Genomic DNA, 26,653 nt, shown 5'->3' on the forward strand with positions numbered 1-26,653 from the left:
AGAAGAACAAACACTTAAAGAGAATTTTATTTTTTTTTAAAAAGATGGAAAGGTTATCAGGTGAAGAAAACACATTCTTGAGGAAGAAATAGGAAGATATTCAATGCTAGCAATCACTGTATTTCTGCACATGAGTAGGAGAAAGAAAATTTGAAAATACATTAGAAAAACAAACAAACATACAGTGTCTTATTGGAAACTCTCCAATTAGAGGAAGATGTTTTCCACTAGATTAAAACAAAAGTAGGAATTTAAATGCAAGTTAGAAGGCACCTTAGAAATTTTCTTGCCTGATTCACAGAATATCAGAGCTTAAGTTGGAACTGGGGAGCACCTTTCATTTGAAGAAACCAATATGCTAGGAGATTAATCACATATAATCAGGTTAATAAGCTAGTTAGATTTAGAGCAGAGCCTAGAGACCCGAATGCTCCACATGTGATAGTGGGCTCTTTCCCTCACATTTCACTGTTCCATAAGCCTGGGAATCCGGAAGCATCCACATGCCACAGAAAGGTCTAAGGATGAAATTCAGAGTGTGTTGAAATTAACTTTCCACCTAGGCCTGGAGTTAACAGGGTTATGATAATTACGTTGAAATAGCAATTAAATGTTAGCAAGAACAGCACTGAACTGTACTTTGTGTATGTATATGGGGAGGGAGGTGCAAAATCACTGATGCTAAGCATAACTTAATAAAACACTTGTGCTAATTTTTAGACAAGAGCCTTTGAAAGGTAAAAGTATATTAATCTTTCTGAGTTATCAATTTCTGTGATGTTTGACCCAAAAAATGATAACTAAGACATATCCTTCCTAAATATAGGAAAGCTGTGTTAGAGAAAATTAAGTTTCAAGCAATGAGCTTGCAAGCATTAATCTTAAGCACTACAATGATTTCAAAAACACTACATTGTAATTGATTATAATTTAATAATAATTTCTTTTTAAAATACTAGATTAGTAAAAGAAAAAAAACCTTTTCTAACTTAATTAACTTGGAAGGTTTTATACTTAGTCATTCAACAAACCTTTCATTGTTTACAACATGCTAACAGTGTTGCTGGGGACTGAGAAGACAAGATAGAGAAGCACTTATCATGTGGTGCTGTGGCTTTCAAGCTTTTTTTGACAGTAACTCCCAGAAAGAAGTACATCTTATGTAGCAAACAAATATTTGTGTTTAACCCAAACAAATTTTCCAAAAAGCCATACTTCCCCTAACTATATGTGAGGCACTTGCATACTATCTTTTCTACTCTTTTCCTTTGCATACCATCATTCTATCTTTTTCATTTTTTTAGCTTATCACATTGATCTTGTGTCATAGCAATCAATCACATTTAGCATTCAGAAAATCACCTGAGGTCACGACTGATAGCAAAACAAGTGACTCAGTGCTTACATTACACTGTAAAGAGTATAGACTGTAGAGGAGAGGTAAATAATTCGGAATAAGGGACATGATTTTGGATAAGATGATGCTAGAAGCAAGGTCTGAAGGAGAAACAGGTGTTAGGTAGGTGACTGGGGTAGAGAAAGCAACAAATGTTAATGCAAAGATGCAAAACATACATAATAAAATTAGAGACTACAACAATTTTGGCATTTCTGAAGCTAATGATACTGTGTGCATGAAGAAGCAATACGATATAGTACCCCCGAACACTATACAATTGTACCCAACCTCACAGCCCAAAGACAGGAACTAAACCAGCTCTCCGATGATACAGTCTCAGCACATTCAGGAATTAGTTAATGAAGTGGAAAACCAACTCATAGAACAAATAAGCTAGCAAAGTATTTTTTTCTTGCAACTTGATGAATACATACATATTTCTAACATCACGATTCTTTTAGTATATGTGTTGTCTGAATGTGGTGATAATATGAAAGATGGATTTTGTTTAGTTTTATTGTGGATAAAGAATATTTGAATTGTCTAATACTATGAAGGATTGCATTATCGACAATGAGGTTTTGAGTTTGATTTTTGTGTAGAATTATATTCTAATGGCACAGTTGTAATAGCAGGAAAACAGTCTGGAGTTATTAATCGGATTAAGAGCTTGTGGCCTGGTGCAGTGGCTCATGCCTGTAATCTCAGCACTTTGGGAGGCCGAGGTGGGCGGATCATGAGGTCAAGAAATGAGACCATCCTGGCCACCCATGGTGAAATCCTGTCTCTACTAAAAATACAAATTTAGCTGGGTGTGGTGGCATGCACCTGTAGTCCCAGCTACTCAGGAGGCTAAGGCAGAAGAATTGCTTGAACCCAGAAGGTAGAGGTTGCAGTGAGCCGAGGCTGAACCACTGCACTCCAGCCTGGCGACAGAGCAAGACTCTGTTTCAAAAAAAAAAAAAGACCTTGTATCACAAAGTGAATTGAGACATTGCGTCCTTCATCGAGAAAGTCTTGGTACGAAAAACGAAATAAAAGTTTAAGTAAACTAAACACTTTGCTTAGTGAGACAGTAAAATTTATAAATTACATAAAAACTAATGTGTTTATATTTGATATTTTCATCTTGATAATATTGAAGTTGATCATAAGTAATTGTTATGTATATTGAGGTAAGATACTCATTCAGGGGGAAAATATCTATCAAAAATGCTTGAATTGTGGAATGTAACTGCCAATATTTCTGTATGATAAATTTATTGTGTCCCAAGCTTTAAAGGTATAAATTGTTCAGTTTGACTCACCTAATTTTCTCAAATTTTTATACATTTAATGCTCTTGATACATCCATGCAATGATGTAATACAACAGAAAGTGTGAAACTCTGATGACAAAATAATATAGTGAGATAAATACAAATAAATAAGGTATAATGTATGAGCAAGAAAGTTTAGAAACTAGGAGTTCACTTTCAAGACTTCTTAATAATTGTATAGTTCGAAGTTATTAAAAAGTTTTTCTGCAAAACTTTAAACTTAAAATCTAGTACGGTAGAGGTAGATGTAGAATGCTTTATAGGAAAATTAACTCTTTTAGATTTTAGTTTTTCTAATGAAATATAGGTATGTCTCATAAGAATACTGTTGGGTTAAACTATGGATTCAGAAACAATGTTTTTTAATCACAAGCCATGAGGATAAATTCTCATTCTCTTGTCTATTGGACATAGCAGCAGCAAATCTTTAACGTTGAAAAAAATCCACTTATTCCTTTTCAAAAATCTGGGAATAGAAAATGCATTTTTTTTTTTTAACCAGGAACTGCCAACCATAAGGCCAATAACTTCTTGACCTTTTTCATTCCATGTGAGACCAAACTCTCATTTTACTTTGTCTTCTGTGATGCATATTCAACTGTGGAGTTCCCTTTAAAGTGAATTTTTCAAGTGACTTCACCTAGATAATCTCCAGAGCTGAGAAATAGAATAAATGCAACAGTAAAATGCACCAATCCTTTGCACTTGGTCAGTTTCTTAACAAGAACATTACCCTCAGGCAAACATCAGACTAAAAAATAGGGTAAGCACTTTATCCAAAAGGTTAACAGCCTTCAATTCACTTAAGATCACAAAATGTTATGGAGTATTTTCTGTATGCCAGACAATGTAGTAGAACTGAAAAATGAAAAAGATAAGAAAGCATAAGCCACTACTAAATAAAGCTTATAATTTTGGGACAAGATAATTTGCTCAAATATTTAGAACATGAAAAATATTTTAAGTACAATAAGAACACAGAGGAAATAATAACTAATTTGTAAAATGTTTCTGATGACTAATGTAGTTAAAAAGAGCGCAGACTTTGTAGTCAAATCCAAGCTTGGCTACTTACTCTCTGAAAGCAGAAAAGGCAGTGAACTCATCTGAGCCTTGTTTTCATCTGAAAATGGGACAATAATACGTAATAAAAATGGGATATTCATACATAAAAGTAGCTATAATGACAAAGTTAAATAATTATATATAGTGTTTAGTATTTTTCTTAACACAGAGTAAATGCTTAATAATTCTGATGTCCTCTCCTCTTCCTTTAGATCTTATAAAGCTTTTTCACAACAACCTTGTGAAGTATTTGCAGCTGGCTTCATTATGCAGCGAGGATTACAATTCAGTATTCAACTAATATTTCCTGAGTACATGTTATGTGCTAGGCACTACTAAAACAATGTCCCTGCTGTCAAGGAAAAATACATCCAAATGGGAGCAGGAGATGAAGAGGAGAAAAAGAAAATGAAGATGCATCTAGAAATAGGTTCTATGAAGGAAATACATGGACAACTGATAGAAAGTAACAATGAAGGTGGAGATTCACATAGATGGATGATGGAAGGAGGCCATCCCGAGGACTTGCAGATTAGAGTCCTGGCAAGGAGGCACCTATGTGAAGTTCCAGGGAAGAGGAAATGTGCAGAGGGATCATTAAGGATATATAGTTGCTAAGGCAGGAAAGAGCTCTTCCAAGTAAAGAAAAGCCAGTGTCAAAAGAATAGTGACTGTGGAAGACCATGGTAGAAGATGGAGTAGAAAGAAGACATTAGGTCAGCTTACATAGAGTGCTACAAGCCATGTTAACAGGGTCGATCTAAGGAAACTGCATGATACAGTTGTATAATTTTGTGTTGTATAAACTACCATGAGTACTATGTTAAGAATGGGTTTGGGAAAACAATGATAGAAGAAAGCACATCAGTTCAGAGCTTATCTGTTGCAGTAAGAAAGGCATGCAATAACACTGGAGCCTGGGATGGCAGTACTGATGATAGACTGAAACTGTATGGATTTGAGGTGGTTTTCATATGTAAAATTAACAGCACTTTCTGAAAAACTGAATATAAAAAATTTAAAAAGGAAGGAATTAAGAAAAATTCTGGATTTGGGTTTGAGTGAAGAAGTATATTATGACTTGAAATATATATGGTGGAATTGTAGAGATGGGAGCCTAACTTGAATGAGCTAAAGAGGAAATCACAGGAGATCAAGTGTAACCAATTTGTATAGACTAGAATTTCAAGACATTTACTGTATAGAAGAGTAGATAAAAATGGGGAAATAGCTGTAGGGATATTTGTGGGGTCAAGGGAAATTTTTAAAAGAGGGGAAGTAGAAGTAGCTTTATCTTCTTTTTACATGTATGAACCAATAAGATGGAGACACTAATAATATTGGAAACAGTGAAAATATAGTCAAAGTTTTTGTAAAGGCAAGAGGGGATGAGATTTTCTCAAAAGGCCAACCTTTAAAAGATAAGGAACTTATCCTATCATCACTTGTTATGGGGTAAAAAAAAAATGAGTAAGAATGTAGATTGAATTTTAGATGTGGTGATGAAAAACTAAGGGGGTATCTGTCAGACTGTTTCTAATTTATTAGTGTGTAGGAAAACTATAAGGTGAGGATATCAATTAAAATTGATTTGGAAGTGACATTGGCGGGCATAGGAGTTTTTAAAGATAGAGGAGAATGTATGAAATGGTCATCTGATTGAATAAGGAGGACAAAATTAAGGATAGTAAAATTTCTGGGTGGAGTTACATGGCTACTTAAGTTTTGTAATTACAAATTTAATATAGTATCAGTTTAACAAGTTGTGTAACATTCTTCATAAACATTCATCAAATTAGATGAAGATATAAAAGTCTTTAGGTGAACACAGGAAGCTGAGGCTGTACCTGATGATTATAGGAGATAAAGAGAGATTTTACAAGAAGTGACTATAATGATGGACCATGGTCCATGAAGTCGGAGTTGAATAGGAAGAAAAGCAAACACAGAGGGAAGAGATTTCTACTTCTAGCTCCGTGGTATAAAGTGCATGGGATTTAACATCCTCTCATAAAAATTAGAAAATAGGAAAATATCTGATTAGATTCTTTTCAGACATTGAAGAGCAGTCAGAGACTATGACCACTGAGGAAAAAGGAAATAAATGAGAACAATTGTTTCAACTCACTTCCTGAAGGTAGTTTCCAGGCTGCAGAGGAGGGAGAAAAAACCCAATCAAGAGTTTCGTAGTCTCTGTAATTATAAAGACAGATAAAAGTTTAGGGAAGTTGATGTGGTTTGAATAAGTAGAACAGATCAGAGAAAAGAAAGCTGTATAAATTTAGAGCTCTGGAGATCCAGATAGATGGTCTCTGTTATTTTTATGCTTAATAATGACCTGAGTGTCTGAGGGAGGAACTTCACAAAACTTAAAAAAGAACTACTGCAAGTCAGTAGATAAAATAACACCTAGAGTGAGATACAGTTGGAATAATTGATGCTCCTGGAACCCAATGTAGATATAACTCATGCGCCAGAGTATTGGCCATCACTCTTTAAAATAATAACCATATTTAGTACCTACAAATATAAATTTTATAATAAAAGTTGTTAGGTAGGCAAAGAGGTAGAAATATATGACCAATAGCCAGGGAAAAAAATCTTCATGAGTAGAAACCGACCCTGATAAGGGAGTAGTATATTAAGTCATTGAGACAACTATCATTAATATGCTCCGTATGCTTAAGAAAGTATAATTATGTAAGGGTAAAGATGAAAGATCTGTAATGTGAAAACTGTATAATGGAATGAGATTGACAGCAGAGAAAGCAGAAAAAGATGTCAGTGAGCTTGAAGATGTAGTAATAGAAACTATTCAAAATAAAGCACACATTGAAAAGGAACCTAAAAGTATAACCAGTGACCTGCAGGACAAAATCAAGCAAACACAAGAAGACTAATACACTTGCAGTTGGCATCCCAGAAAGAAATGATGTAGAAGGAAAGTTAAAAAAAATAATGAAACATAATACTAAAAAATTCTAAATTTGACAATTATAAACAACAGATCCAAGAAGTTCAATGAACCATAAATAAAATAAACATTATAATACACAACCTCAGCATGCATACATGCAAACAAACAAGTCCTATTTTAATCAAATTGCTTAACATAATAATAAAAAGTTATAAGCATCCAGAGATGGGGAAGAAAGGCACATTACATAGAGAGGAACAAACTTTTACCAAAAAACAACATGATTGTACAAAATCTGCAGAAAAGCTACTAAAACTAACAAGTGAATTTAGCAGAGTTGCAGAATAAAACAATATATTAAAATTGATTGTAGTTCTAAATTCAAGCAATCATAAATTGAAATAAAAAATCCTATTTACAATAGCATAAAACATCTGAAATACTCAGGGGTAAGTTTAGCAAAAATGTACCTGATCTATGTGTTAAAAACTACAAAATATCACCAAGAGAAATTAAATAATATCTAAATAAATGCAGAGATATACCATATTAATGGAATAGAACACTCAAGATTGTTAAGATGTCAAATCTTACAAAATTGATTAATAATTCAGCCTAATATCAAAGAAAATCCCAGCACATATTTGTCGGAATTGACCAACTGTTTCTAAAATGTATATGAAAGTAAAAAGTACCTGGAATGGCCAAAACAACTTTGAAAAGAATAATAAAGTTGGAAGACTATTCCTTGATTTTAGACCATGAATAATATTTCTCCAAAGAAGAAATACAAATGGCCAACAAGTACATGACCAGATGATCAATATCATCAGTCTTTAGAAAAATGTAAATTAAGGCCAGGCACAGTGGCTCATGCCTGTAATTCCAGCACTTTGGGAGGCCAACATGAGCAGATCACAAGGTCAGGAGATTGAGACCATCCTGGCTAACATGGTGAAAGCTCATCTCTACTAAAAATATAAAAAATTAGCCAGGCGTGGTGACATGCACCTAGTCCTACCTACTTGGGAGTCTAAGGCAGGAGAATCGCTTGAACCTGGGAGGCAGAGGTTGCAGTGAGCCAAGATCACACCACTGCACTCCAGCCTGGGTGACAGGGCGAGACTCCATCTCAAAAAGAAAAAAAAGAAAGGAAAATGAAAATTGAAACCACAGAAAGATATCACTTCATACCTACTTAATGGCAATAATGAAGACAAACAAGAAGTGTTAAGGAAAAAAATTGTGAGCTTCATACATTACTGATGGGAATGTAAAATGGTGCAGCTTCTTTGTAAAACAATTTGGCAGTTCTTCAGAAAACCTAAACACAGAGTTAATTGTGATACAGCAATTCTACTCCTAAGTATATACCCAAGAAAATTAAAAACATATATTCACATAAAACTTATTTGTAAATTTTCACAGCAACATCATCACAGCCAAAAAGTGGAAACAAAGGGAGTGTTCATCATTTGATGAATGGATAAACCCATCTGTGATATATCCATTTGATAGAATATTATTTAGCCATAGAAAGGAATGATATAGATACACCCTACAACATTGATGAAACTTGAAAACATGCTAAACCAAAGAAATCAACCACAAAATGCCAAATAATTAGTGATTGATTTATTTTAAATGTCCAAATTGGGAAATCCATAGACAGAGAGTAGATTAGAGGTTGCCAGGGGCTTAGGGGAGATAAGAACGAGAGTGAATGCTAATGGGTGTTGGGTTTCTTTTTGGGGTGATAGAAATGTTATGGAATTACATATTGATGATTGTATATAACATTGTGAATATACTAAAATCCGTGGAATTGTACACTTTAAAAGGGTAGACCTTATGGTATGTGAATTATAAGTCAATTTTAAAATACATTAAGTCTAATTATAAGTATTAAGATGACATAAATCCTGGAAGAAAACATAGGAGAATATCTCAGCAAACTTGAATTTGGCAAAAAATTATGAAATTTAATTTTTAAAACACACTAACTATAAAAGAAACACATTAATAAGTTGGCTTTTATGTATTTCTTGGTTATCCCAAGTACATGAGGATGTTTCAATATCACATAATGTAGCTGCATAATGCAGCATAACCACCACATATTTATTTCAATAATTATTAAAAAGACATTGAATAAGTTAAATTACCTATTTATGATTTGAAAATATCAAACTAAGGATAGAAAATAACATTTTTACCTTGATAAAGTTCATGTACAAAAGCCTTGAATGAATAATATTAATGGAAAACTTTAAGCATATTTCCTTTAGGACAGGAAATAGATAGGATGCTAGCATTACCCCTAGTATTTAATATGATCCAAGAGAGCTGGCCAATAGTATAAGAATTTGAAAAGAAGAGGTTAAACATTCCATTTTTATTATGTGATTATCTACATAAGAAAAAGAAAATTTGGACACCAACTATTATTATATAAATATCTTTCTACAGCAGCAAAGATCATCCAAATATGTGATAAACTGAAAATAATATTCAAAATAGCAAAAAAAGTACAATCTTAGGAATTTAACATCAAAAAGAATAAATTAGATCTCTATGGGATTTAAAACTTTATTAAGGAAGACTGAACAAAATGAGATATTCTGTTCTTTCGTATGGAAAGCTTTAATATTATGAAAACCTCAGTTTTCTCCAAATTTATTAATAAACTGAATATAATGTCTATCAAAATCCCAGCTGGCAGTTTATAAGAATTTGATCAATGTGTTTTTAACTCAAAGAAATATGAAGGGCCACATAAGCTTATCAAAGTTGTATTATGCCATTCTCAAATTTTTATAAACAAATACCTGAGGCTGGGTAATTTATAAGAAAAGTTTAATTGGCTCATGGTTCTGCAGGCTGTTCTAGAAGCATAGTGTCATCTGCTTCTGGGGAGACCTCAGGAAGCTTCTGGTCATGGCAGAAGGCAAAGGGAGAGCAGGCATGTCACATGGTGAAAGCAGAAGCAAAAGACAGAGAGTGAGGTGGGGGGAGGTACCACACACTTTTAAACCACCAGGTCTCACAAGAACTTACTATGGTGAAGATAGCACCCAAGCCAGGAAGGATCCACCCCAATGACCCAAACACCTCCCACCAGGCCCCACCTCCAGCATTGGGGATTACAATTCAACCTGAAATTTGGGCAGGGACAAATATCCAAACCTTTTCAAATGTTAACAAAGGGGTCAAAGAGAGGATACCTGCCTCTCCAGATGTTAGAGTATGCTATAGGCTATAAGAAATATACTTGCATTAAATATGTAATGGAAGAAAACATAAAGAAAGAACTATTTATATATAGACAATGTAACAGATACGCATATATTTACAGGCACATAAAATTGGCACCAAAAAATCAGAGAAAGAATATTTAGCAGGTGGTGTTGAGAAACTAGCTCACAATATACACATCCCTACCCCATACTACATTTAAAAATAATGAATTTCAGATAAAATTACAACTAAATGAGAAAGATAAAAGGACAAGAGAAAAAAGTTTAGAAATTAAGAGTTTCTTATGCCACAATTAAAATCTTTTATGTATCAAAAAGCAGTATAGAGACAGCTTACAGTGAAGTCAAATATTAGGATAGATATTTTTAGTTTATAAAATAGAAAAGTTAGTGCTATCTAGGATATATAAGGAACTCTTAAAATTCAATAGGAAAAAAGAAAATCTAATGTTAAAATTGGCAAGTTGATGAACAGCTGATTTATGAAAAGATAAACAGATAGCTAACACACACGAGCTATTAAATACAATTAGTAATCAGAGAAAGGTAACGTAAATCAAAGTAACAATTTAAAACCACTAACCATCATTAATTTCAAGCATAATAAGTTTCATAATGCCACATGTTGGTGGAGATGTGGGGAAACAGCAATACTCATAATTTCTTAGAAGAATGTAGATGGTGCAGTGATCACAGAGGACAATCTAGCAGTCCTTAGTCAAACTAAGAATGTGTATTCTCCTGACCTAGCAATCCTCCCTCATAGGTCTATATGAAGACTTGTACAAATCTATCCGCCAAAGATTTGTTTTCATTAGCAGGGAATTGGAGGCACATTAGTAGTTCACCATTGGTAGAACATACAGCTAAAATGGAGTGGATGCATACAATCAAATGTCATCAATCAGTCAGAAGCAATGAACAAGAACAGAACAACACAGACAAACACATACACACATAAGCTCAGTGAGAACAATAATAAACTGAACACTGCATAAAATACATTTCTAGGCATATAAACTAAAATACAATGATGCACCACATAACAACTTCTCAGTCAACTATGGACCACATATATCGTGGTGATACCTTGGGATTGTAGTAGAACTGAAAAAATCCTATTGTCTAGTGATGTCATAGCCATCATAAGATTGTAGCACCACACATTACTCACATGTGTGTGGTGATGCTGGTGCAAACAAATCTATTGCATTACCAGTTATATAAAAGGATAGCACATACAATTATGTACAGGACATAACATTTGATAACGGTAATAAAATACTTCATTACTAGTTTGTATATTTACTATACTAGACTTTGATTACCATCACTTTGAAGTTTACTCCTTCTACTTACAAAGAAAAAGTTAACTTTAAAACAGCCTCAAGCAGGTCCTTCAAGAGGCGGGTTCCAGAAACCAGGCATTATTATCATAGGAGATGACAGCTCCATGTGTGCTATTGCTCCTGAAGACCATCCATTGAGGCGAGATGTGGAGATGGAAGATAGTGATATTGATGTTTGTGACCCTATGTAGGCCTCCTAAGCTAATGTGTGTGACTGTGTCTTTGTTTTTAACAAAAAAGTTTAAAAAGTAAAAGCAAAAACTAAGAAAAAAGCTTACAGAATATGAATATAAAGAAAATATGTATGGTGGTATAATCTGTTTATGTTTTAAACTAAGTGTTATTATGAAAGAGCAGCTCTCAGTCCTACAAGCTCCATTCATGGCAAGTACACTATATAGATGTACCATTTTTTATCTTATACCTTTCTGGCACCAGGGAACCATTTTGTGGAAGACCATTTATATGGTTTGGCTGTGTCCCCGCCCAAATATCATCTTGAACTGTAGCTTCCATAATTTCCACATGTTGTGGGAGGGATCCGGTGGGAGATAATTACATCACGGGGACAGTTTCTCCCATACTGTTCTCACTGTAGTGAGTAAGTCTCATGAGATCTGACGGTTTTATAAGAAGTTTCCCCTTTCATCTCACATGTTTTCATTCTCACTTGAGAATCAGATGTACCTTGTTAGATATGCTTTCCCCTTCTGTCATGATTGCAAGGTCTCCCCAGCCACATAGAATGTGAGTCCATTAAACCTTTTTTTTTTTTTTAATAAATTACCCAGTCTCAGATATGTCTTTAGCAGCAGCATGAATACAGATAAATACAACCATTTTTCCACAGATGGGTGGGAGGCCCATGGGAAGCATGGTTTCAGGATGATTCAAGCTCATTACCTTTATTGTGTACTTTATTTCTATGATTATTACATACTCACCATAATGTAGAATCAGTTGGACTCCTGAGCTTATTTTCCTGCAATGAGACAATCCTATCTGGGGGTGATGGGAGACAGTGACAGATCATCAGGCCTTAGATTCTCATAAGGAGCATAGAACCTATATTTTATCTCTTGCATGCACAGTTCACAATAGGGTTCCTGCTCCTATGAAAAATTTAATGCCACTGCTGATGTGATGGGAGGCGGAGCTCAGCTTCCTTCCTTGCCTGCCACTCATCTCCTTATGTGCCACCAGATTCCTCCTAACAAGTCACAGACTGGTACTGGTCCATGGTCCAAGGGTTGAGGACCCTGTTTTATACCACATTTTTACTGTACCTTTTGTATGTTTAGATGTGTTTAGCTACACAAATAGTTACAATTGTTTATAGTATTCAGTAAAGTAACATGCTATACAGGTGTATAGCCTAGAAGCAATAGGCTATACCATTTAGCCTAGGTGCGTGCTGAGCTATACTTTCTCAGTTTGTGTAAGTACAAGCTATCATGTTCACACAATGACAAAATCAGCTAATGACACATTTCCTAGGATGTATTCCAGCTGTTACACGATGTATGACTGTCTATAGTCAAAGACAAATAGGAGACTTATTACAGAAATTGCCGAGGAGGAGATGAGAAAATGGAAGTGGAACTAACATGAATGAGATTAAATGAAGCAAAAGAAGAATCTTTTGCAGAACAATGGTGATAATAAACCAAAAATTTGATTAATATGATTAATTTAATACTCTAGTTCTGAGATTCAAAAGTATAACACAGAAAGCAGCTGAAACCCAGACAAAAAGCAGTGAGCTCAATGGATTAGGGTACACTGGAAATATTTAAAGGGCAGGATAAGGCCAAGGCTTAGATGAGATGGAGAACTATACAGGACTGAGAAGGCCAGGGTTATAATGATACTTAATCATAATTAATACATTAGGGCCACCAGAGAAGACAGAAACAGGTGAATTAGGGAAATAGCTCCTGAAAGTGTTTTATGTGAGACTTCATTCTAGCTTTTTCTCTAATATAATAGTTCTCAAATATTTCCTGCATCAGAATCACCTAGGTTTGTTAATGCCTACATTGCTCGTTCTCTCCTCCAGAATTTTTAAATTAGTCAATCTGGCGTGAAGTCTGAGAATTTTCATTTCTGACAAATTCCCAGGTGATGTTACTGCTGCTATTTCTGGTTCCGTACTTTGAGAAACACTGCTTCAACAGTTCAAAGCCAGGGAGCTTCAAACTCTCTGGTGCTCCCTGACAGCACAGAGTATGGTGGAGGCTGAGAAAAGTCATTTATGGAGAGTTGGTTCTTGAAAAAGTGCTTAATGTATAGAAGTAGTCGATAAAATCTTGCTGAATGAATAAGTGGCCCATTTTACAGATGAAAAAATGGAGGTTTCTGGAAAGTTAGGAGGCTTGCCCAAATTATGCAAATAGTTTCCAGTTTCCAAATCCAATTACCTTCCCAGTGTATCATCCATGTGGAGTCAAAGGTTAAAAAGAACGCTTCTCAGCTTTGGCAAGAAAGATTTCAATACATAATCAGAATTAAGGCTGAGTTTTAAGAAAAGAAAATAGAATAATGTGAACTAAAATTTGGAGGTGAAACAGATAATTTAAATGATGATCAAGTTGTCTACTAAGCTTTATTTTGACAGAGTCATTCTCAAAATGTGAGCCATGAATATTTTAAGAAACCCAGGGGTATATGGGCCAAAAGAATATAAAACTAGAAAACAGCTTGACCATGTCACGTAGCTTCTTAAATACTGGACTGAAGAGTTTGTGCCTCATTCTGTAGACAGTAAGAGAGCCATTAAAATTTTTGTGCAATAAAATTACATGATTGGAGCTGGTCTTCAGGGTGACAATTTAGACAGTAACCTAACCCAAATTCTTGCCTAGCTGGGAGGAAATCAGGTCCTGGTATTGCTTTCTAGATGTCCACCACAGAGAGGGCAATGCTTTTAGCTCACTGGTTTAGGTACAGTAAATTGCCAACTCAGGGTCACAAATCATATGTACATGGCATCTAAAAAGTTTAAAAAGCTTGTAATAGCCACTGCCACATTGTGGTAATCTTATAAGCAAGTGATTTTATTATTTCGTTTTCTGGTTGTCCATATGGAAGAAAATCTAGAGATTCGTGTCCAGAAGAGAGGACACTTGTTTTTCAACCCTTTGTGGTTGTTCCTAAGACTATTTGCAGCGGCTGCTTTCAATAGTGTCTTCATATCTTCCCTGAAAAGTTCATCTCATTGCAGAAAGAGTTGTTATAAAGTATAATGATTCTCTGAAAAGGCATCATAAAATATAAGGAGTCCAAAAGGTAAAAACAGAATTACCTTGTAAATGTCTTTAGTTTACGGTGTTATATAATACATATATGATGATAGAGGAGCCAGAGATAACCTATGAGGTCAAGACAATTGATAGCAAGAAAATGGAAATCACTGTATAGAAAAGCATTTTAGTCTTCTGTGTCTTGCAAGGGACTTAGAAATGTCTGAACTTGGGATAGACTTTATATGGGAATAGGCTTTTCTAATATGTTTCCAGAAGCTCAGATCTACCATCTGGTTGAAGCAGCTGTGAGGAAAACCTTTGTTGTGTTGTTTTGCAATTTGTTTCTGCTAGTGTCAGACAGAACCTCAATGCAAGAGGAAAGAGATGCATTACAAACAAAATAATATTATTTTAAATAGATAATTGGAATTAGGGTGTCAGATGTGCCTCGGAAATACCTGGCATGCTGGTAAATTTCACTGGCGCATGTAAGGAGGATATTTCTAGAAATAGTGGACTACAGATATGTCCCTTTTTAGAATTTTAATTAGATAACCACAATTAAAATGATGCTTCTGATTTTAATTTCAGATTATGAACACAAGGGACATTTTCAACATTATAAAAACAATTTAATAGTATGTTAACATTAAGAAGTTCTGTTAAAATACATCTTCAGTAAGACATCTGATTTAGAAGTAATTTTTAATTTTTTTAGTATGATAGTAATATATGGTTGAGAGAACTAAAATGTAAAAATATTTTTGAAAACTATCCATAATCTCACCATCCAGAAATGACTTAATATTTGCCTATATTGCCTTCTAGCAGTATGCATTGTATCAAATTGAACATAAAATTGCTCTGTGAGGCCGGGAATTTTTGTCTTGTTGAGTTTTGCTTATTGTTGTATCTTCAGTGCCTAAATCACTTTCTACTTCACTATAGATACTCAATGAATATTTGTTGAATTAATTAATATTAACATAACTACATAATAAAAATAAAGCATCTATGATACAGGTAATTTAACATTACATAAGGATGACTATATCATTTTTTTTCATATTCTATTCCATCACCCACTAATAAATATTTTTAATGGCTGCATTAAGTTCATCTTATGAGTATATGATAATTTACTTAATCAGTACATTACTCCGAGTCTAACTTCCTTGTATGCATCTTTTAGGAAAATTCCTCATTGTTTAATTGGGAAACATCCTTAGAAGTGGAATTTTAGTCAGTGAGTATGAACAGTTTTATATATCTTGATACATATTTTATAGCAGTCCTACAAATGGTTATATCACTTTATATCAGTAGTCTAATATAATTTATACTCTCTTATCCAGAGAGCTTTTAATTTTAAAAAATTGTTGATTAAATAGACAAAATAAACCTCTTATAACTTAAAAATATTTAGCTTTCTTGTGAATTTGAACATCTTTATTATTTGTGATAACTACTTGTGAGTAATTTCTTCATATCTGTTACTCATTTATGTGTAGTTGTTTTCCTTTTTTATGTTAATTCTGAGAACTTTTTCAATATTACCAATATTCACTCTTGGCTCTCATAGATGATAAACATTGCTTTCCACCTTTTTTTTTTTTTTTTTTGAGATGGAATTTTGCTCTTGTTGCCCAGGCTGGAGTCCAATGCAATGGAGTGATCTTGGCTCACCCCAGCCTCTGCCTTTCAGGTTCAAGCGATTCTCCTGCCTCAGCTTCCTGAGTAGCTGGGATTACAGGCATGCGCCACCACGCCCAGCTAATTTTGCATTTTTAGTAGAGATAGGGTTTCTCCATGTTGGTCAGGCTAGTCTCAAACTCTCAATCTCAGGTGATCTGCTGGCCTTGGTCTCCCAAAGTTCTGGGATTACAAGCATAAGCCACTGTGCCCAGCCTTTGCCTTCCATCTTTTAATTTGACTTTTAAAATTCATGATTTTAAAATAAACATACATTTTTTAACATAATACATACAATATTTACATTCCGTAGCAACATTTCCTTTGAATTTGTTTATTTCCTTGCTCTTATGCTTAATAAGGTCTTTCCTCTACTATAATTAGATCCATTTTCATCTAATATGCTTTTTTACTTTATTACCTAATAATAATCTGGGATTTATTTTTGTGGTATGCAATGACTCCAAAATATATTTTGTTCCAAACACCTAATTCTTTTAGAGAAATTTGTCAAATAATTCATTTATTATTTGCTAACTTAAAAATGTTATTTTCATATATATTATGACATATATGTTTATGGAATTTTTGATGGGATTTCTGTTCATTTTCTACTGATCTGTATATTCTGTTTTATTCCTTTTTTCAACTTTTATTGTAGATACAAGGGTACATGCACAGGATTGTTACATGGGTATATTGTACCCAGGTAGTGAGTATAGTACCTACCCAACAGGTAGTTTTTCAGTCCATGCCACCCTTCCTCTCCACTTTAGTAGTCTGCAGTGTCTGTTTTTCCCATGTTTTTGTCCATGTGTGCTCAAAGTTTAGCTCCTACTTGTAAGTGAGAACATGTGGTATTGGTTTTCTTTTCTTATGTTAATTCACTTAGGATAATGGCCTCCAGCTGCATCCATGTTGCTGATGCAAATGACATGATTTCATTATTTTTTACGGCTGCATACTATTCCATGATGTATATGTACCACACTTTCTTCATCCAATCCACCACTGTTAAGCACCTAGGTTGATTCCATGTCTTTGCTATTGTGAATAGCATGGCAATGAACATACAAGTGCAAGTATCTTTTTGGTATAATGATCAATTTTCCTTTGGGTATATAAATAGTACTGAGATTGCTGGGTTGAATGGTAGCTTAGTTTTAAGTTCTATGAGAAATTTCCAAACTGCTTTCTGCAGTGGCTGAACTAATTTACATTCCCACCAACAGTGTATAAGTGTTCTCTTTTCTCTGTAGCCTCGCCAGCTTCTGTATGTAAAATGATAATTTAAAATAAATCTGTTTAACGTGTTTCTTTACTTATTGCATGTCCTTGAATTTTTTTATTTAACCTTATTTCTGGATTTTTAGGTCTTCAATTTCAAGTCTGTGAAAGGCAGTATATTTTCAATGTTGTTACATATCTAAGAATATATTTTCTTGGGAGTGTAAATTAGTTCAACCATTGTGGAAGACAGTGCGGTAATTCTTCAAGGACCTAGAAATAGAAATTTCATTTGACCCAGCAAACCCATTACTGGGTATAAATCCAAAGGATTATAAATCGTTCTATTATAAGGACACATGCACACGAATGTTCATTGCAGCACAGTTTACAATAGCAAAGACTTGGAACCAACCCAAATGCCCATCAATGATAGACTGGACAAGGAAAATGTGGCACATATACACCATGGAATACTATGCAGCCATAATAAACGATGAGTTTGTGTCATTTGTAGGGACATGAATGAACCTGGAAACCATCATTCTCAGCAAATGACACAAGAACAGAAAATCAAACACCACATGTTCTCACTCATAGGCGGGTGTTGAACAATGAGAACACATAGACACAGGGAGGGGAGCATCACACACTGGGGTCTGTCAGGGGGAACTAGGGGAGGGACAGCAGGGGGAGGGGAGTTGGGGAGGGATAACATGGGGAGAAATGCCAGATATAGGTGATGGGGAGGAAGGCAGCAAACCACATTGCCATGTATGTACCTATGCAACAATCTTGCATGTTCTTCACATGTACCCCAAAACTAAAACACAATTTAAAATATATATATATATATATAAAGAATATATTTTCTTAATATGTGAAAGAGAAACTTTCTGTCCTCTTATACTACAGAAGTGTCTACTCAGATGTCTTCATTACCCTTGATTTCTATTGTGAGAGAAAAGTCACATGCCATTGTGATACATTCACAGGGCTTGAGGAGATTTTCATAATCTTCCTATTTCAAGTATTTCTTCTTCTAGTTATTTAGCATAGAATGTGGGAAACCTATACATCTGCAAACATGAATACTTTTTAGTCCAGAATATTTCCTCAAGTTATGTCATTGATTTTGACCAGCACTTCTTGCTCCTTTTTCAAAGCATTTCTTATACTTACATTTTTGTTTTATTATCTGTTGTCCAAATCTCTCTTGGATTTTATCTGTAATAATAAAATAAAAATAAACCATAAATAAAATAAAACTATAAGTATAAAAGATCATAATATAAAAATAGAACCATAAATATAAAAGATGGATTTTAAGCCCTAAGCTGTAGGGTAATTTGCAAATCTGCACACTAACTGACTAATTAAATTTTCTGCTTTGTCAGTTTTGTGTTTTACTACCTTGAGTAGTTGCATATTTGTTTCTTAGAGGTATTTCTTATTTACATCTGTTTATAGTCTATTCTATTGTCTTTTTATTTCAGATTTTTTTCTCTTAATTGTTTAACAGCATTATAGTGGCCTTATCTTTAAAATTTATTGAATGTTCCAATTTGTTTTCTGAAATATTTTTTCTTATTTCCAAAATAGATCTATTTTTAGAGATTTCTTTTTAGGGTTTCTTACTCTACTGTTTATAAACACCATTTTCTAAAGGTAATTTTTCTTTTTACTGTGATCTTATTCAAATTAGGTGAGCTATCTTCAGACTTAATATTCACTAATTAATGCGAGTCTAGATTACTTGAACTTGGGAGATGATAGATTTTTCTCCTGTGATTTTCCTCAGCCGGATTCAAGTTGAGTTGCCCAGAACTGACATAATTCTCTCCTTTTGGTAGGCACTAACATACTGTTTAATAACCAGTGGAGCATATAAAATGCTACACTACTAAGCTGGCAGTGCTCCAGGCTCCATTTTATCTCTATTTGACCTAATGCACTTTACTTGTAGAAACTATACCTCTTAAGCTGCAAAGCAAGCTTATTTTGAACTTACTGCCTTTTTGGCTTTTGTAATTTGCCAAACCTGAGTGGATGTGAATAGCTAGGCTTGAATAATATGGACAGGAACAGTCTTCAGGCTTCTCTCAAAAGTAGTACCTCATAAGCAGAATCGAGTTGGCACGGGCTGTGGGTCTCTCTCAGAGATAATGCAAAATACAGCATACTTTCTTAATATTTTTGTAGTTAGGATCCACTGAAAAGCAAATCTTGGGTAAGATTTTTTCTAAATTAAACTCATATGCCTTATACTGTGGGATTCTGGCATATATTGTCTTTCTTCTGTATCAGTGTTGGTTTGTGAGTTTTTATTTTTTTAACTGTCTCTGTAGGTTTACTTAAATTGGAATTTGTGAGGATCTGCATTTATATCTAGAGCTGAGGTCAATTTTGATATGTCTGTGTTTTCAGGTTTTTAGAAATATGTAGTGCTTATTATGCATTTAAGCTACGCAAAATTACATGACTAATAAAAAAGTTACATGACTGTATTGTTGACAATTTCTAAGTCTATTAACAGGTATCAACTAATGGTTTGGCAATAGGCAATAGCCAAAATGATAAAAATTTATACCTTAAAAGATTTTAAATTTATTAATCAAAATTTGTATTTCATAACTTAGTATCGATGTCATCAGAAGCACTATAATAATATCCAAAATGGCATCAATGATTCTCTCCCCAACTCAAGTACTCAGAGATGCCCAGAAAGATCAAATACCATTCCAATGCTTCCCTATGCTCTACCTCCTGCCAAACCATGCTTGACATTCCAAATTTAGAAGTAGTCGGGTTTAAATTCTGCTAGGGATTTATTCGTCTTAATGCTCTGGTTTCTGGTAAATCACTTGGGTTAGAGCACTTAAAACTCTCATCATATTTATATCTCCCTCTGAAGAGGATGTAGACTTGAGACATAGAAGAGAGGTGAAAGATTGAATGAAGCTGCATCCGTAGGGTGAAGAGATGCTTCCACTATGTGGGAAAAATATCAGAGAACACAGAAGACAAAGGACAAATACTAAAAGTAGGCTTTGCCCACCTTACAGTTTTGCTTTGAGCTCACACTAACCTGACTCCATGTTGGTCTACAAATGATTTCTTATCCTCTACAAATTAGAATGGAATTCCATAGATAATGTCCTATGTGGGGGTGGAGTGTTTGATCAAACAATCTATATAAATATTCAAGAGGTAGACTTCATTGGCCATGCCCAAATTGTTGAGGTTTTGAGAAGTTCTACTTGCTACAGCTTTTAACATGGCTTAAGCCTTCTTAACTCTTTTTAACATTTCTCTTAATCTGAATCTGCAAATGAAAAACATTTTTAAAAATCTCATTAAAAACAAAGCTCTATAGTGACAGGGAATTTGTATTTTTCCCTTCTGTATTCCCGGCATTTAGGAGAGTGTTTGAAACATAATTGTTCCTCAGCAAATATTTGTTGATTGGATAAGTGGATAAATCAGTAAGAGATGAAGGAAGTCAGGAATCATCAAAGGGAAATATCAAGGTTGTTACATTCTAGGAAATGTCTGTTGTAATAAATAGAGCACTGGGAAGAGACAGAACTGGATTCTTATTTGTGGCATGGGTTAAATTGCTGGTAACATTTGAACAACTGTATCCCAAACTACTGAGTTTCTACCAGCCTAAGGCTTCCTTTCTGTAATATAAGTGCTGAGAGAGTGTTTAATGAATATAATCAGTGTAAATTTCTCCACAAACCCAAGTAAGCAAATATATCCATAGCCATAGGTACGTTTTTTTCCCCAATAAATTGCTCTAATACCATATGTATCATGTTAGCCAGAATATCTACTTCTCTCTTCCCCTAAATCTTCTATTGACCTGAGGGCTTATGCAGTACAAAGAGAGAGAACACAGTCTCACCTGTCTGCTCCTGCTATTGCTTTGTGCTGCCACGTATGGCCCCAGGCCACTCAGTGATGAGGGTCCTTTGGTCTGCATATCTGGTCCTCCTGCCATGGTTCTAAGGGAGGGAGAATAATTGTAATTATCTGAGTCAGCTTGGGTAACTCTTAGGTTGCAACAATTAGCATTCAACTCTTTGAATCCTAAACCCAACTGGCTCCCAGAGTGCAGAACTAGCATCGGGACATGATTCGTTCCAGTATTTGACATCTTTCTGAAGCAGAATTATGACCCTCTTCCCTTTGCAGTGTTCATACCTACAGAGAGTGGGCTGATTTTCTTTAAACCACACAGAGCATAAACTGTCCGGTCATCATATCTGTTTAATATAAGACACACCTGATTTGACATATTTCAATTTAAATTTTAATATATTTAAGGACTGCCCTCCTGCAGTCATCCAGGCTGGCTTTTTTACATACTCTTTCACCACCCCAGGGGAACATCAGAAAGCCAAGAAGCCCCTATCTAAAGTCCTCATGGCTTCATCAAGGCATGATAGTCTCTTTTATCTGAGAAGGAGAGGGGCGGAATAGTAGCTGAAATCAACTCTGACCAGCTGTCTGGGAGCAGCTTGAAACATATTGGTACAGAGGGGGTAATTGTATTTCATACTCTGGCAGATATGATAACAAACCCTTTCCCCTGGCAATGGGACACTTTGCCAACCTTCTAAGAAAAATATCTCTAGGTGCTTCCAGAGATTCCAAAACCCACGTTTTGGAAGGAAGGCAGCCTCTTTCCAAAGGTGATTTCCCATTTCAGGAATTAGAACAATAACACACAATTGTTATTCATCTCTGGGCAATGAAAATAAAGAAAAACAAAACATCATCCATGGAATTGGCAAGCTGTAACATGTCTAAATTTAATTTGGAGTTTCATTGTCAAAGCCAATTTCAGTGAAAACTGTGAAACAGATAGATCCCGACCCTAAACACTTTGCCCTACCTCCGCATCTCCCTTTTCTATCTTTTTGTTCCCAAAATTCCAACGTTCCGGCACCCAGGACTTCACATATGTATGTTTCTCTCTTTCAGTATGTTACCAATTAATTCTTGCTAAGACTTGAAGTAATAACTATGGTGTTGTTCACTGTTAGATATTAAGGAAAAAAGGTAATCTAAGGAGAATTTGCTTGCTGAGTCTTTTGATAGCTGACAGGTTTAATATGTTTGAGGGGAACATTGGCCTAATATTTCAAGTTGACCTGGGTGCACTTCTACTGAAAAGGCTTTTGAAACATGTCAGGACTCCAGCTCAGCCTCCTGGCCTTGTGGCTAGGGACTCTCTGAACATCTGGTCATAGGCTGTTTGGCTTCATTGAAAACCTTTTCTGATCTTCATTCTTCCTACAGTATACGAAAAGTTATGCTGAAAACCCACCCATAAGGCCTCGTGTGTGTGTGTGTGTGTGTGTGTGTGTGTGTGTGTGTCTGTGTAGTGTGTGTGGTGTGCATAAGAAGTTTGACACTCTAGTAGCCACCTTCACTTCCTACCTTTATTGAGAGACTTGCTCTGTGTATTTCTACTGTGCCATTGACACAGTGAGTGAAATGAAGAATTGGGAGCCTCTGCAGAAAGGTTATTTCACCATAAAGCAAAATATTATTATCTACATTTTCCTGTTTTTCTTTACCAATGCACTCGCCTTTTGCTGCTTTGCCTACTAGCCATTCTAAAATTAAAAACATAAGCATATTTAATTGCAACCCACTCACATAGTCAACACCAAATCAATAGTTAGACCATTGTGACAGGAGCCTTGTGGGTGGGTGGTAAGCCTCTTTCCACAGCCAGATTCTGGTAGTTATTGCCAGAATACAATCCTACACATGGTATTAGATGCAAGTACTTTGATCAGCTCATCAAATATAGTGTGAGGAAAGGGGGAAGGAGGTTTTAATACAGTATTACACTTGAAGAGACATTCCCAGCATTCACTGATACAACAAAATTTGTAGAGGGTGCAAGTCATGGATCTAATTTTAAGTATGATCACCCACATAAATTCAAGTTCTACATGCTTTAGTTGTCCGTTTTAAAATTGCTTACTTTATGGTCAGGTTAGAGGTAAGAGGGGGATGAAGAGGAAATGACAGCAGCCCAAACTGCAACCTAGTTGGACAGTGTTTCATTCTTATTTCCACTGAAACTTAGAGGATATTTTGGTGGGATATATTTAAAATCTGTATCTCTACCACACACCCTAAGTCCCGACTCGTTTTTATTAATAATGCAGAACTGTTTTCTTTTTTAGGAGGGGTGAAATAATTGCATAGACTTTCTTCAATTATATTGTACCATATGTTGTAAGATAAGTTATATGAGCATATGTGTTTCATTATGAATATGAGCATATCAAGAGGAGAACACAAGATATTTGGACACTTTCGCTGTATGCCATCTCTTCTCCAACCCCATCAAAACCCCTAAAGTCTCAGAAAATTTGGATGATAATCACCTGTGAATCTTCTCACATAAAATTTCCAGTAGTTCCTGAAGTTAATACAACCAAAAATGCCAATAGAACAGACTTTGCTATATTACAGAACATCTGGTTCTGATCCTGGCAAGAGAAAATGAAAAGTAATGGAAACCAATATTTTGCCAGGATATGTTTTTTTCAAGGTTCTTTTTTAGAAATGGGCAGAGATTCAATGGGCATCAATTCCCGGAATCGTTTGTTCCCTCCCCATTTTCGGTTCTATAGCTCTTTTAATTATGCACACACCCAGATTTATATGCAGCCATGTCTTCTTTTATTTGTAGAGCAAATCTTCACTCGAAATTTCTGATCTGTAAGGTGGCACACTTGCAATAGAGTCAACATGATAAATCTTTCAAGTAAGAGGATTATAGCTATTAATTAGAATGTACTTTTGCATTTACTATTTAAAAAACAAGTGGTGGGTGTTCATGAGATGTCAGGGACACTGGCCTCTTGTTATATCCAGATTTCTCAAAGCTTATAAATCCTCAAGAGAGCTCATGTTTCACAGAAACAACACAGTTCTAAAGACAAGATATGTTATTATGTTTACTGTTGAAAAGGAATTTTTAAATTCAACATTTAAAAATAGCAAAGTAATATGTGTGTATGAGTGTGTATATGTCTCTATATGTAAAAAATATATTTAATTTTACATAGAAAAACAGTACATTCTTTTAGATACATTAATGAAAAGGAATACATTTGTTTATGGATTTAATATTACAGGAATATTTATCAATAAGCCACATTCCTAGAAAAGTCTGAAGAGGTGCAGCCAGGTATAATAAGATGTTTGTCTGGGGATGCTTTACATTTCATTGTATATGAAATTAAAGCCAAAGAACAGCCAGATGTTTGTGACTTTGCTAGGAAAAGAGAACATTTTCATTTTCCCATCTCTGTATATCCCTCCTTCCTTGTAATCAAAGTAGATTTTTTTGTGAAAAGTGGAATTTTAGCTACTTTGAACAGAGAAAGATGGCTTTGTGGAAACAAAGGGACAATATGAAAGAAATCACAGAGGACATGTGGAAGAAACAGGGATGGGGAAAAGCCAGGAATTCAGAAAATTGGAGCTACATCCTTCTAAAGCAATCTGTAGCATTACAAAACTTTTGTTTTTAAACTGATAGCATGTTCCTATCATATTTATATCATTTCATTGTTTCATGATTCATGTTACTAAAGATTTCTGGTATAGAGACTTAATCCTAATCAACTCAAAAAACATTTATCTTAAGCATTTTTATTCAACTTCCTAATTTTAAAAGATCAGATCTGCTAGAAGCAGGGTAAAATACTGGGAAAATAAAACATTTAGGGTCTTTTCAAGCTTTTCTAGAAGACTGGTCTAATTCTGTGAAATGTGCCCCCCTCTCGGCCCCCAGCAGCCTATGAGTCAAATGGAGCTCCCGTCCACAATGTGCCTTTCTCTCAAAGCTTGTGTTTGTTCAAGGACTCACACAATTCTCCTTTTCTCATATCAGCAAATTTCCTAGGAATAGAGAAAAATCTGCACTACATCCTTCAAAACATTAAGTCCTGTGTAACCAAAATGAAACCTACACAAAATATTTTTCAAAGTTTTCAGCAGTCCCTGTTTTCCTTCCATATGCTCAGTGTTTGTTTTTTATACTAAACAAATAAAATGGGGAAACTTGTGTAAAGAGAAGTATGCTGGAGTTACTTTAGCAAAGTACTGCGTATCTATCAAAGCCACTCTCAGTTTGCGTGCAGAAATAGAGGCAACATTTAATTAATATGTATATTCAATATCATGGCATGAAAAACGTATGCATCATGAAGGCTTAGGCAGGCCACGATCTGTCAGGTAAATACATGTTTTGATGCGTGTCCAAACCCCAAATAAAATTTTGAAACCATGTGGGAAGGTCTCAAGTAAATGTTCTTGATATTTAAAATATGCTCTGCCTTACCATATGTTTGAAGAATTATGAATATTGGCCAGTTTCTCTTTGCGAACAGTTGCAGTGCTAGGACTGACTTTTAGAAATTCTTCACTACAGGATAGTGTCTCAAGGATCATTTGAATTCTGTGTGTATGAACTACATGAAATTTAAGTTTGGAAGGATTTGTGGCAGGGCAGTTGTGTTGGTTTAAACGCAAGGACTTGGAGGCAAAATTGGTTGCAAAGCAGCAAGGTGTATTCTTTGGAAATGGCAACATAATAGGCATTCTGCAGCAACACACTGCCTCTCTTTTTTGTGAGCAACCTGAACAATTCCATGGATCTCCATTAAAGGGTGAAGGCAAAGTGCTGTGAGACACATGCAGTGAGGAGAAGAGCACACCACAGGGGTAGCTGAAGACCACCCGCTCTGTGTCTTAAAGACAGCTGAGGAGCTGTATGTAATCAACACTAGAACAGGACCTTTACAACTACATGAACTGGCTTTCCATTCCAATTCAGACTCTTTCTCCTTGGTAGTTCTGGGTAAGCTGCTTAACTTCTCAGAGCTTTCGGTTCCTCATCTGTAAAATGGGACTAATCATCAGGTCAATCTATACAGAGTTATATTAAGGATAAATGAACTAAGAAGTGAATGTATCAAGCACATATTATTCTTTCAATAAAGAGTTCTCTTTATTGAAGATAATAAAATCATGTAAAAAGGGTATTGTCTCTCAACATACTCTCCTTGCATGATTTTATCCATGCTTGAGGTTTAAACTAAAATATATAATGATAACTCCCAAATCTTTAATTCCAACCTTG

The 26,653-nt window shown here is 35.0% G+C and overlaps 1 protein-coding gene across 5 annotated transcripts in view; it reads left to right on the plus strand.

Moving 5' to 3' along the window:
* Positions 1 to 26,653, plus strand: part of LOC105720554 (uncharacterized) — a 382,182-nt gene that overhangs the window by 298,917 nt on the left and 56,612 nt on the right. For 4 of the 5 annotated variants that reach the window (XR_010343018.1, XR_001108180.2, XR_010343017.1 and 1 more), the window contains exon 4: positions 15,743 to 15,796. The exons of the other annotated variant lie outside the window; for it this stretch is intronic. The gene's annotated coding sequence lies outside the window, so the exon portion shown is untranslated. The remainder of the gene's footprint in view (positions 1 to 15,742; positions 15,797 to 26,653) is intronic. 5 annotated transcript variants of the gene reach the window in all.

This window comes from Aotus nancymaae, unplaced genomic scaffold (genome assembly GCF_030222135.1).
Source record: "Aotus nancymaae isolate 86718 unplaced genomic scaffold, 86718_ANA_hifiasm-v0.15.2.pri h1tg000016l, whole genome shotgun sequence".
Taxonomy (NCBI): domain Eukaryota; kingdom Metazoa; phylum Chordata; class Mammalia; order Primates; family Aotidae; genus Aotus; species Aotus nancymaae.